We start from the raw sequence: 13569 nt of genomic DNA, 5'->3' as shown, positions 1-13569 counted from the left end.
GACGTGGTGCTGATGCGGGGCTGGTGGGCGGAGCCTGATGGGGCGCGGGTGCTGCAAGCTCTGGGGTGAGGGTGGGGTTTAAAGGGCAGGAGCCGGGTGGGAGCTGAGGGCAGCCATCACGCAGGTTCCCTTCTGGTTCTGCGTGTTTTCGTCTCTCCTTTAGCTCTCAATCTTGAGTCGTTTGCTGTCTCTCTGCTCTCCCTGAGTATCTCTATTCCTCTGTCGCTATGTCTCGTTCTCTTTGCCTCTGTTTCTCTGTCTCTCTCTCTGGGTCTCTCTATTCCCCTGACTCTTTGTCTCCCTGTCTCTCTCGGTCATGTGTCTCCCTCGGAGCCTCTCTCCGTTCAATCTCTCTGTGTTTCTGCCACGTCTGTTTAGGTCTCTCTCTGTCCCTGTTTCTCTCAGCCTGTGGATCTTGGCACACACTCGGACTGGATTCCACCCTTCACTCCTTTGTGTAACTGGCAAACTCCTATTCATCCATCAATGCCCAGTTTGAATATACTCTTCTCCAGAAAGCCTTACCTAATTCCCCCAAACTGAGCCCTTACTCCACATTTCTGGACTCTCCCAGACCCCAACTCTTCCTCTGGTTGGACCCTGACCCCAACACAGCTCTGCTCACCACCCCTCCCCACACATCTAACCAGGCAGTTCCGTGTGAGCCGGTGCCCTAACACACCTAATACACAAACCTGTTCATTGTTTATCTCCAGTACCTAGAACAGTCCCGAAGGCTGAGGCCCACAGAGTCCCCAGCCTCCAGCACACATGACGGAGCTTCATAAACACAAGATGTATATGGAGTTAGTCACAAGGGAGGCATGTGTTCAAAACCCAACTCTGCCTCTAATCACTGGCATGACCTTGGGCAAGTCATGTGACCACTCTGCCTCAGTTTCCCTACCTGTAAAACAGAGATAACAGGACCTATCTCACAGAGTTGCAGGAGTTATTATATCAGTTAACACCTGAAAGCACTTGGAATAGTAATGTATAATGTCAACCATTGTTGAGATTCTCATTGCTTTTAAAATTTTTATTACATATTGATTAACCATAGGTAAGGAGTAAGAAGCAGCAATGACAGGCTTGAATAAAGAACAATACCATCATAATGGTAGACCCCATAGGCCACTGTCCCTCCCCAATCGATTGTCCCTTCCCTCTGAAGGAAGAGTTACGTCTAATTTTGTTTTTCATTCCCCTACTTTTCCTTAGAGTTTTACCACATATTTATCAGCAAACAGTACAGGGTTTAGTTTTGTGTGTTCTTGAGCTGTCCATAACTAAAATAAAACATTCACATTGTTATAACTTGGTTTTTTTGCACAACATGGTTTTACTGCTATTCATCTGAGTTTCTTGTGGTTAGCTGTAATGCATGCATTTTTCACTGCTGTATAGTGTTCCTTTGAATTAGTACATCTTTGATTATCTATTTTCCAGTTGGTGGACTTTTTTTAAATATAAATTTATTTTATTTATTTATTTTTGGCTGCCTTGGGTCTTCGTTGCCGCACGCGGGCTTTCTCTAGTTGCAGCGAGAGGGGGCTTCTCTTCGTTGCAGCGCACGGGCTTCTCATTGTGGTGGCTTCTCTTGTTGCGGAGCATGGGCTCTAGGTGCACGGGCTTCAGTAGTTGTGCCATGTGGGCTCAGTAGTTGTGGCACACGGGCTTAGTTGCTTCGTGGCATGTGGGATCTTCCCGGACCGGGGCATGAACCCGTGTCCCCTGCATCAGCAGGTGGACTCTCAACCACTGCGCCACCAGGGAAGCCCTATAGTCATTTTCATAATGTTGATTCTTCCAATCCAAGAACATGGTATATCTCTCCATCTGTTTGTATCATCATTAATTTCTTTCATCAGTGTCTTGTAGTTTTCTGCATATAGGTGTTTTGTCTCCCTAGGTAAGTTTATGCCTAGGTGTTTTATTCTTTTTGTTGCAATAGTAAATGGGAGTGTTTCCTTAATTTCTCTTAATTCTCTTAATTTCTTAATTTCTCTTAATTTCTCTTTCAGATTTTTTCATTTTTTCATTAGTGTATAGGAATGCAAGAGATTTCTGTTCATTAATTTTGTATCCTGCAACTTTACCAAATTCATTGATTAGCTCTAGTAGTTTTCTGGTGGCATCTTTAGGATTCTCTGTATATAGTATCATGTCATCTGCAAACAGTGACAGTTTTACTTCTTCTTTTCCAATTTGTATTCCTTTTCCTTCTCTGATTGCCATGGCTAAGACTTCCAAAACTATGTTGAATAATAGTGGTGAGAGTGGACATCCTTGTCTTGTTCCTGATCTTAGAGGAAATGCTTTCAGTTTTTCACCATTGAGAATTATGTTTGCTGTGGGTTTGTTGTATATGGCCTTTATTATGTTGAGGTAGGTTCCCTCTATGTCCACTTTCTGGAGAGTTTTTTATCATAAATTGTTGTTGAATTTTGTCAAAAGCTTTTTCTGCATCTATTGAGATGATCATATGGTTTTTATTCTTCAATTTGTTAATATGGTGTATCACATTGATTGATTTGTGTACATTGAAGAATCCTTGCATCCCTGGGATAAATCCCACTTTAACATGGTGTATGATCCTTTTAATGTGTTGTTGGATTCTGTTTGCAAGTATTTTGTTGAGTATTTTTGCATCTATATTTATCAGTGATATTAGTCTGTGATTTTCTTTTTTTGTAGTATCTTTGTCTGGTTTTGGTATCAGGGTGATGGTGGCCTTATAGAATGAGTTTGGAAGTGTTCCTTCCTCTGCAATATTTTGGAAGAGTTTGAGAAGAATGGGTGTTACCTCTTCTCTAAATGTTTGATAGAATTCACCTGTGAAGCCATCTGGTCCTGGACTTTTGTTTGTTGGAAGATTTTTAATCCCAGTTTCAATTTCATTAGTTGTGATTGGTCTGTTCATATTTTCTATTTCTTCCTGGTTCAGTCTTGGAAGGTTTTACCTTTCTAAGAATTTGTCTATTTCTTCCAGGTTGTCCATTTTATTGGCATAGAGTTGCTTGTAGTAGTCTCTTAGGATGCTTTGTATTTCTGCAGTGTCTGTTGTAACTTCTCCTTTTTCATTTCTAACTTTATTGATTTGAGTCCTCTCCCTCTTTTTCTTGATGAGTCGGCTAATGGTTTATCAATTTTGTTTATCTTCTCAAAGAACCAGCTTTTAGTTTTATTGATCTTTGCTATTGTTTTCTTTGTTTCTATTTCATTTATTTCTGCTCTGATATTTATGATTTCTTTCCTTCTGCTAACTTTGGGTTTTGTTTGTTCTTCTTTCTCTGGCTCCTTTAGGTGTAAGGTTAGGTTGTTTATTTGAGATTTTTCTTGTTCCTTGAGGTAGGCTTGTATTGCTATAAACTTCCCTCTTAGAACTGCTTTTGCTGCATCCCAAAGGTTTTGGATCGTCGTGATTTCATTGTCATTTGTCTCTAGGTATTTTTTGATTTCCTCTTTGATTTGTTCAGTGATCTCTTGGTTATTTAGTAATGTATTGTTTAGCCTCAATGTGTTTGTGTTTTTTACGTTTTTTCCTCTGTAATTGATTTCTAATCTCATAGCGTTGTAGTCAAAAAAGATGCTTGATATGATTTTTATTTTCTTAAATTTACTGAGGCTTGATTTGTGACCCAAGATGTGATCTATCCTGGAGAATATTCCATGAGCACTTGAGAAGAAAATGTAATCTGCTGGTTTTGGATGGAATTTCCTATAAATATCAATTAAATCTATCTGGTCTATTGTGTCATTTAAAGCTTGTGTTTCCTTATTAATTTTCTGTTTGTATGATCTGTCCATTGGTGTAAGTGAGGTGTTAAAGTCCCCCACTATTGTTGTGTTACTGTCAATTTCCTCTTTTATAGCTGTTAGCAGTTACCTTATGTATTGTAGTGCTCCTATGTTGGATGCATATATATTTATAATTGTTACATCTTCTTCTTGGATTGATCCCTTGATCATTACGTAGTGTCCTTCCTTGTCTCTTGTAACATTGTTTATTTTAAAGTCTATTTTATCTGATATGAGTATTGCTAATCCAGCTTTCTTTTTTTTTTTTTTTTTTTTTTTTTGCGGTATGCAGGCCTCTCACGGTTGTGGCCTCTCCCTTTGAGGAGCACAGGCTCCAGACACGCAGGCTCGGCGGCCATGGCTCACGGGCCTAGCAGCTCCACGGCATGTGGGATCTTCCCGGACCGGGGCACGAACCCGTGTCCCCTGCATCGGCAGACGGACTCTCAACCACTGCGCCACCAGGGAAGCCCCCAGCCTTCTTTTGATTTCCATTTGCATTGAATATCTTTTTCCACCCCCTCACTTTCAGTCTGTATGTGTCTCTAGGTCTGAAGTGGGTCTCTTGTAGACAGCATATATATGGGTCTTGTTTTTGTATCCATTCAGCGAGCTTGTGTCTTTTGGTTGGAGCATTAAATCCATTCATGTTTAAGGTAATTATCGATATGTATGTTCCTATTATCATTTTCTTAATTGTTATTGGTTTGTTTTTGTAGGTCCTTTTCTTGTGTTTTCCACTTAGAGAAGTTCCTTTAGCTTTTGTTGTAGAGCTGGTTTGGTGGTGCTGAATTCTCTTAGCTTTTGCTTGTCTGTAAAGCTTTTGATTTATCCATCGAATCTGAATAAAAACCCTGCTAGGTAGAGTAATCTTGGTTGTAGTTTCTTCTCTTTCATCACTTTAAATATATCATGCCACTCCTTTCTGGCTTGTAGAGTTTCTGCTGAGAAATCACCTGTTAACCTTATGGGAGTTCCCTTGTATGTTATTTGTTGTTTTTCCCTTGTTGCTTTAAAAAATTTTTGTCTTTAATTTTTGTCAATTTGATTACTATGTGTCTCGGCATGTTTCCCCTTGGGTTTATCCTGTCTGGGATTCTCTGCACTTCCTGGACTTGGGTGGCTATTTCCTTTCCCATGTTAGGGAAGTTTTCAACTATAATCTCTCCAAATATTTTCTCGGGTCCTTTCTCTCTCTCTTCTCCATCTGGGACCCCTATAATGCGAATGTTGTTGCATTTTATGTTGTCCCAGAGGTCTCTTAGGCTGTCTTAATTTCTTTTCATTCTTTTTTCTTTATTCTGTTCCATGGCAGTGAATTCCACCATTCTCCAGTCACTTATCCATTCTTCTGCCTCAGTTATTCTGCTATTGACTCCTTCTAGTGTACTTTTCATTTCAGTTCTTGTATTGTTCATCTCTGTTTGTTTGCTCTTTAATTCTTCTAGGTCTTGGTTAAACATTTCTTGCATCTTCTCGATCTTTGCCTCCATTCCTTTTCCGAGGTCCTGGATCATCTTCACTATCATTATTCTAAATTCTTTTTCTGGAAGGTTGACTATCTCCACTTCATTTAGTTGTTTTTCTGGGCTTTTATCTTGTTCCTTTATCTGGTACATAGCCCTCTGCCTTTCATCCTTTCTGTCTTTCTGTGAATGTGGTTTTTGTTCCACAGGCTGCAGGATTGTAGTTCTTCTTGCTTCTGCTGTCTGCCCTCTGGTGGATGAGGCTATCTCTTGTTCTCTCTCTCTTACCCACACCGCATCTCCTTCCTTCTGCCAAAGCCCCTGATAAACTGATCACTCATATCCAATTAATTTTTAAGTCCCAGTGTCCCATTTCACTCTCACCAACAACTCAGCTCAATCCAAAGTTACTTATTTGAGCTATCTCATCCCTCCACTTAATTATGCCCTGCTGTTTTCTCTTCTCCTCTCTTCTCTGTTCTTCCCTCTTTCCTTAGCTCTCCTCACTGTGCATCTACATTCATATCTTTTGCAAACTCAGACTGTCCGTCCATCTGTCTGTCTGTCTGTCTTTCCATCTCTCTTAGCTTCTGATGTCTCACTTTCTCTCCACCATCCTATAAAATCCACAGATAAAAATTATTGAAAGAGAGGTGATGGGAGATAGTGCACAGACTGGTGAAAAGTACAACAGACACACACATACGTGCGTGCAAAGAGACCCCCCTCCCACTCCACCAAATGCACACACACATCCCTCCCAGCCATCCAAGCTCCTGGCCATCCCCAGGGGCCCTGTTCTTATTAAAACTTGCCAATCCCCGGTGCCAAGAGAAGCTATGGAGACATCTGGGCTTTGGATGAGAAAGTTCCTCCTCCACAGCATCTGCTGAGCTCAGCTCTTTACTGGGGAGTGAGCGGAGCTGCTTCTAGGGTCCCAACACAGGGCAACATTGCTTGGTCTTCAAATAAATTCCCAATCCTTGCTGAGTACATGCAAGGTTTATGGCACTGAGCAAAGCTCCATGGAGGAGACAGATATAAATCAGGTGTCAATCAATTTGTTCAGCAAATATTTGTCAGCACCATCTGGATGCTGGGAACTACTCTTGTCAACAGGTTGCAACAAGTGACATGGTCCCTAGCACGAGAGTTGGAAACAAACAAATAAGCATGCACAGAGGAAATCAAGGAAAATTATGAGGAAAACAGGAAGGGTCCTATGATAGAGAGAAATGGTGGAGGAGAGGGTAACTGCCTCCCGGCAGAGGCAACACAGGAACTAAGACCCAAGGGAGGAGAAGGAGCCAGGCATGGGGAGAGTTGGGGGAGGGGGATTCAAAACAGAGGGCAGAGCAGATGCAAAGGCCCTGAGGCGGGACATGCCTGGTGTGTTGGAGGAATGCCGAGGAGGCTGGTGTGGCTGGAGCAGAGTGAGAGACGGAGGAGATGGGGAGGCTGTGAGGAGCCTGGGGGATAGGGGGAGGGGTCTGAGATGCAGAGAGAGAAAGAGACTGAGAGAAGGAGACTAAGTGAGAAGGAGACAGGGGACTTCAGCCCTGTGGGGCAGAACATAGGCCCAGCAGGACCCTAGGCTCCATGGGCAACTTGTGGCCACTGAGGCCTCATCCTCACCCATGAACCCCTAACTCTAACCCTAAACTTAACCCCAGACCCCTCTCTGATGCCCCAACTGCACTGGCGGGGGGTGACTGTACTGTGTTGAGACCAGTCTCAGCACACAGTTGGAAGTCCATAAAGATGAATGCATCAGTACTTGTCAGAGGGAGAGAGGAAGGGTTGGAGGGAGGGAGGAAGGGAGGAGGTAGTGGGCAGGAGTACAGTCCACATGGGATCTCCTGGCCACAGGGAGGATTGTCGGTTTTCCTTGAAGGCCAATGGGTGGCCATGGGAGGGCTTTGAGCAGAGGAGGGACATGATCTGATTTATAATTTAAAAAATCTTTCTGAGGCTGCTCAGGGGAGAAGGGATGGTCAGGAGGGGAATGTAGGTGGCAGAAGGCCAGGACAGAATCCAGGCAGGAGACAGTGGGGCCCATGGGAGTGCAGGGAAGTTTCGGGTTCATTCTGGAGTCTGAGCCTTCACAACCAGCCAATGGACTGGACATGTGGGGTAAAGGAAAAGAAGTGACAAGAATGAGTCCAGGGTTTGGGACCTGGGCACGTGGGTGATGGTGGAGCTATCATCTGCCATGCTGATGGAGAAGCAGATCTCAGGGTGAGAAACTGGGACCGGTGCTTTGGACTTGCTGAATATGAGATACTTACAAGGCACCCAATGAGAAGACCCAGTACTGTTGGATATTGGAGTCTGAAGCTCAGGGGAGAGGTTGGGCTGGTGATACAAATGGAAGAGATATCAACATGAGATAGAGTGTAGCCACTTGGGACCAGAGTGTAGACAGAGGGTAAAGGGCCTCCCGGCTTCTAGGACCAAAATCAAGACATCAAACCCAGGGGTCCACCCTTCACCTGTTTGTCTATCTCTGACTCCAGTCCCTGTTATCCATGTAGCAAGCAATGGGATGTGTGGGGAACATGGAATTCAGAGCCCTTGGGACTGTCCTATGCTCTCATCTTCTTCCCCTGACAGTTCTGTTGTCAATGGCCTTGCCCTGGGGACTGGGGCAGGGTGGGGCGTGGGGGAGAACTGAAGTAGATGAAGCAGGACATGAGTCCCGAGTCCAAGGTCCTCATAATTGGAGAGGAGAAGAGTATTCGTGTGGTTCCTGAAGGCCTACTGTGTGCTTGGCAATGTGCTGGGTGCCTGCCTGACGTGTTATTTCTCTCAATCCTCTGAAACCAGAGGTGGGTGCAATACTGTGCTCTTTTTATAGATAGGAAGATATTGGAGAGATTCCTGAGAGATTGGAGAGACAAGGCTGGGATATGAAGTGAGGATGGACCAACTCTCAGAATAGGCTGTTTCTGCAACACAGATATTCATGTAACCATTCATTCATTCATTCAACAAACGCAGCCTGGATCCATATTCATGTCCATGCCACGTCCATGGTCAGGGTGGGGCTGTGGGTGAAGGTGCTGCCTAGAGCCTGGAAGGAGCATGTGGAGCAACAGAACCCAGTCTCTGAGGTCAGTGCTGGGACAAAGGAAGGGAGATGACTAAGGGGGATGGAGACTCGATTGGGATGTTGGGAAAGGCGTCCTAGAAGAGAGGAAGCTGGACAGTGGCAAGGTCTCGCTAAGCACAGTGGAATTGGAGGAAGGCCATTCCTAGCAGAGAGCATGGCAAGTGCAAATGCTCTGAGGCTGGACCTTCTGATGGCCTTAGTTGTGGCTTTCAGGCCGGTGGTAACAAAGAGAAATCGATCAGGGCAATCTTCGTTTATCACCTATAAAATGGGGATAAAATCATTGGTTCCTAGAAAGCCAATGAGACAAGGTCAGCGCTGATCCCTTGCAAATTCCCAGCCCTGAGCAGCGTCACTCTGGGGCGTGACTAACTCGAGGAAGTGAAGGGATTGGATTGGCCTGGAGAGTGCTGATAATAAAAGAGAGTGATTGGATTGATCAAGAGGATGAGGCCTTGAAGGGGGCAAAGAAATGGGACTGGTTCAGACAGGATGGCAGAAGGGGCTCTGGCCTCCAAGGCGGGGCTCAGCCCAAAGTCCCCAGAGTGACCAGCAGGGGGCAGTACTGGGTCAATAGACGATCCTAAGGCTGGGGGTCACCCGGAGCCAGGGACCACCTCCAGGGGAGTTAACTTATTCGGCAAGTGCCCTCAGTGTGCCAGGTGCTGCACGGAACTCTACAAATGTTTGCTCATTTAATCCCCAAATTGATTTAACAGGCAGGGAAATTGAGAGCAAAATTGTTCAGTCTCATACCCAAGGTCACACAGCAGGGAAGTGGCAGAGCTGGGGTGTGAACCCAGGGAATCCAGCTGGGACCCTTAACACCTACATTCTCAAATCCTCTAAAATGATAGTTTTGTTTTGTTTTGCTTTGATTTTTGTTTTGTTTGTTCGCTTTTTTAAAGTAAGGGCTCCCTCTCAACAATTATTGAGCTCTTCTTGTTTACCTTACTTATGTGGCATCTCTCCAGGTGTGTACAGTTATCTCTATTTTCCAAGAAAACTGAGGCATAAAGGAGTGACTCTGGGAGTTGAGATGGATGTATGTCCAAAGTGAAAATCCCAAGAGCTTGTGAGGCTCATCTGCAGTTGGGCCTGGGTCCAGCTCAGGGGAGAAGCCAGCAGGAACCCCAAGCCTCTGTCCTTTCCAGCCTCCAGGCCGCTGCTGCCACCACTGCCCCAGCCAAGCCCCTCGACGTGCCCCAACTCAGAGCTGCACTCCTATTCATGCCACCCCTCCAAGTCCTGTTTCCCCACCCCAGACTGGCCGGAGACCCAGTGGACTCTCGCCCAGCCTGGGGAGAGGGCTGAGAACACTCGACAAAGGGGCTTCAATGATGTCATCTTTTTTTTTTTTTTTTTTTTTTGCGGTACGCAGGCCTCTTACTGTTGTGGCCTCTCCCGTTGCGAAGCACAGGCTCCGGACGCGCAGGCTCAGCGGCCATGGCTCACGGGCCCAGCCACTCCGCGGCATGTGGGATCTTCCTGGACCGGGGCACGAACCCGTGTCCCCTGCACCGGCAGGCGGACTCTTAACCACTGCGCCACCAGGGAAGCCCAATGATGTCATCTTTGACAGGTGGGAAACTGATCAGAGATGCCAAAGCATTTGCCCAAGCTGTGCAGATAGTATGAGGTACAGCTGGACCCGAAGCCATGCCTCTAGGATAAGGCTGTCAGTCCCCAGGTGCTCAGGGCTCCCAAGAATACCAGAGTCCTTTGAAAAGGTTTGAGACCCAGATGCGTACACACTTGGGCTCTAGTATGCAAAAGGGGCACTGCAAAGTCCAAATGAACTGATGCTTAACCATGTTTAGGAACAGGATGTCAACTTTATTGGGGTTAAAAATCGATGCATCTGGAAAGAGGCCTGGGTTTGGAATGGTCTCCCTGGGAAGACCCCAGGCAGATGGCCTCCAGCTGTCTAGAGAGCTATGTGTGGCCAGTCGATTTCCAAAGCAAAAAGACAAATTACAAGAATAACTAACTGGTGGACTTCCCTGGTGGTCCAGTGGTTAAGAATCTGCCTTCCAATGCAGGGGACACGGGTTCGCTCCCTGGTCAGGGAACTAAGATCCCACATGCCCGTGGGGCAACTAAGCCTGCGCAGTCTGGAACCCACGCGCCACAACTAGAGAGCCCAAGTGCTCTGGTGCCCACGCACCGCAACGAAGATCACGCGTGCAGCAACTGGGATTCCATGCAGCCAAATAAATAAATTAATTAAAAAAAAAAAAAGAACTAACCGCGTGAGTACTTAGCACATACAGCATCTGGTTCTTGTTGGGTGTGTTTTAACTCCTTTAATCCCAACAGCGCCCCTACTGGGTGGGGCTGTTATGATACAGGTTCAGTTGATGGGGAAACTGAGGCACAGGGAGGTCAAAGAACTGGGGAGGGACACAGCTGGTATTTGAACCTCACCAGGCTTGGGGTCTACACCCTTGATCCCTGTGCTGTCTTCAAGCTTGTGTTTCACGGCGGCATTATTTTTAGGACGGGAGATGCAGATACAATGGTGACCGTTTGACTTGAATAGGGTCTGGATGTCAGGACACTGCACCGCTTGGGGGTCCAGATCTGGACGATGGTGGGAAACTGGGTCAGGACTCCTCTCAATCTCCTCCAGTCCCCGTCCTCCTCCCTGGACTGAAAGCCACCCAAGGCAGGTCGCCTCCGGCCCTGGACTGGATGCCTGACAGGATGTAGCTCCGCCCCTGACTGCACCCTGTTGGCCGTCGCTGATTGGACCAGGACAGGTGTAACCACTAGGGCAGTCCTTCATACAACAGCTGGTAGCCAATGAGAGGACGTATTTCGAAAGCTCTGCCCACAAGGCTCTTCTTGCCCGGTGATTGGCAACCGGTCTTCCCTTCTCTTGCATCCTCCTCCAGACTAGGCCTCCCTAAATGTCTTTAATTCCTCCAACAGGCCTCTCCTACCTGCTTTTGCATGCGCTGTTCCCACTGCCAGAAACACCCCTTCCTTTCTCTTCTCCTGTATAGGCCACTTTCTCTCCCTCTCTCAACTGAAACGTCCCCTCCTCCAGGAAACCTTCCTTGATGCCCAAGGCTGGGTGGAGACCGCCCCTTGGGCCTTTGGCATCCTGTGTTCTCATACCAGTTTTCTTGTCTGTTTCCCAACCAGGCAGCAAGTTCTTTAGAAGCTAGACAGGGTCTCAGACAACACTGTCTCCCCATTGCCTAGCGTATAGGAGGTGCTCAAGAAATATATGTCGACTGGAATAATGAATGAATGAATCTGGTATCAAAGATTAGGGAGCTCTCAGCCCTCATGAAACAGAATGGACCCTGTGGGGCCTTCCCAGTGACAGACCCCTGTGTTCCCCACTTCTTGCTTGTAGAAAAAGGTTTAGTCTCTCAGGCCTTCCTCAAGAGCAGACTCAAGCAGTTAATGATTAGAGAAGTGGAAAAGCAGGGACAAAGGAGAAGCAGTCAAGGAGGAAAATAATGACAATAACTTAAATAATAGGTTATTATTTAAGAGTTATTATATAAAGAGTCACAGAGCCCCTAGTTTCTCCTTGAGGGATACGGATAATCTTCTGACACACATTCTTAAGTTGCTTTTGCAGAAACCAGCACCCCAACAGATGGAAACTGCTGACCACAAACATATAGACCCTAAACTGCTTGGAGGCAGAAGATTGATGATTGAGATTCCTGAAACATCACCCTGTTACCTCACCACCACCAAATCAGAAAAATGTCCATGAAGTGGTCACACACCCTTTGACCCTCACCCCTAACGTTGCCTTTAAAAACCTTTTCTGGAAGCCATTGCAGAGATTGGGTCTTTTGAGTATTAGCTGCCTGTTCTCCTTGCTTGCTGCCCTGAGAATAAATGCTGTACTTTCCTTCACCACAACCTGGTGTCAGTAGACTGGCTTTGCAGCGTGTTGGATGAGAGGGCCCGAGTTCAGTTCAGTAATACTCTTGGGAGCACTGAGCTAGAAGCTCCTGATGAGGGCAGGACCGAGATTCACCCACTACTGGTCTGTCACTCAATACATGTGTGTGGAACAGAGGAGGGAAGGGGTGAAGGTCATTTCTGAGGATGACATTGAATACAGTATGTGCTCAATGACTCATGGTTCCACTTCATGGTCCTCTGCAGCTCGCAGGGATCCAAGCCACTCCAGCCAGTCACCTCCCTCCCTACTCACCCTCTATCTAGGGCCTGCCCTGAGGTGAGATTTAGAGTGGCCCAAGGGGGAGGAAGGGGGGGCATTCATGTCCTGAGCTGCTGTTAGGTGTCCAAAGTGGGCTGTCTCGTCCAATCTCCTGTGGAGGTGGAGCTTGGCAGGACCCTGAGCTGGTAAGGGGAGAGGGGAGGCTATTATCATTTGGGGGCCTCTTTGCACTAATTGGGGGATTTGGGAAGGGGCTGAGAGCTCCCCCACCCAGAGAGGACTGGATTATAAACAAAATGGAGCTTCCCTCCCCCCATCCCACCCCACCTCCACCCCACCTCACATCCTGGTGATTTTATAGAATAAAGTGATTGCAAGTGAGTGCCCACCCCTGTCAGGGGACTCCCAGACCCCTCTTTCCTTTTTGCCCCATAGTGTAGTGTTTAAGAGCCCAGCCCCTAAAACTAAGGGCATATGGATTCAAATCCTGGGTCTGTCATGTGATTGTGTGATCCTGGGCACGTGACTTACTCTCTGCAATCCTCAGTTTCCCCACCTGTAAAATGGGATGGATAGTTACATGTTAATGGTGTAAAATGCCTGGAATCAGTTCATGGTCCTTTTTACAGTTCACTTTCCACGTCCCCTCTGCTCCCAAACTGTCCGTGGCTCCCATGGCCCTCAGGGTAAAACCCACACCCTTTACTGGGACCCTGCATGGCCCACCCCCCACCAACCTCCCTGGTTTCCCCTCCCTGCACCTCCCTGTCACACCAGCCAGCCACTCTGTGGTCCTCTTTAGTCTTTGAACACAGCCAGCTTGTTCTGGCCTCAGGGCCTTTGCACATGCTGTTCCCCCTCCAGAGGAAATGCTCTTCCTTCTCCACGTGCTTCTCCTCTTGTTGTCCCATACTTATGCTGAGGTCCTGACTGACTCAAACGCTACTTCCCCTGGGAAGTCCTCCTAGATCCTTTCAGGTGTAGTTGAGACAACCCTGTTCCATTTACAGATCCCTGTTTATCTCAAATGCATG

Source organism: Orcinus orca, chromosome 3, assembly GCF_937001465.1.
Source record: "Orcinus orca chromosome 3, mOrcOrc1.1, whole genome shotgun sequence".
Lineage (NCBI taxonomy): Eukaryota > Metazoa > Chordata > Mammalia > Artiodactyla > Delphinidae > Orcinus > Orcinus orca.
The sequence above is the reverse complement of the archived record's forward strand: the minus strand, read 5'-3'. Positions refer to the sequence as shown.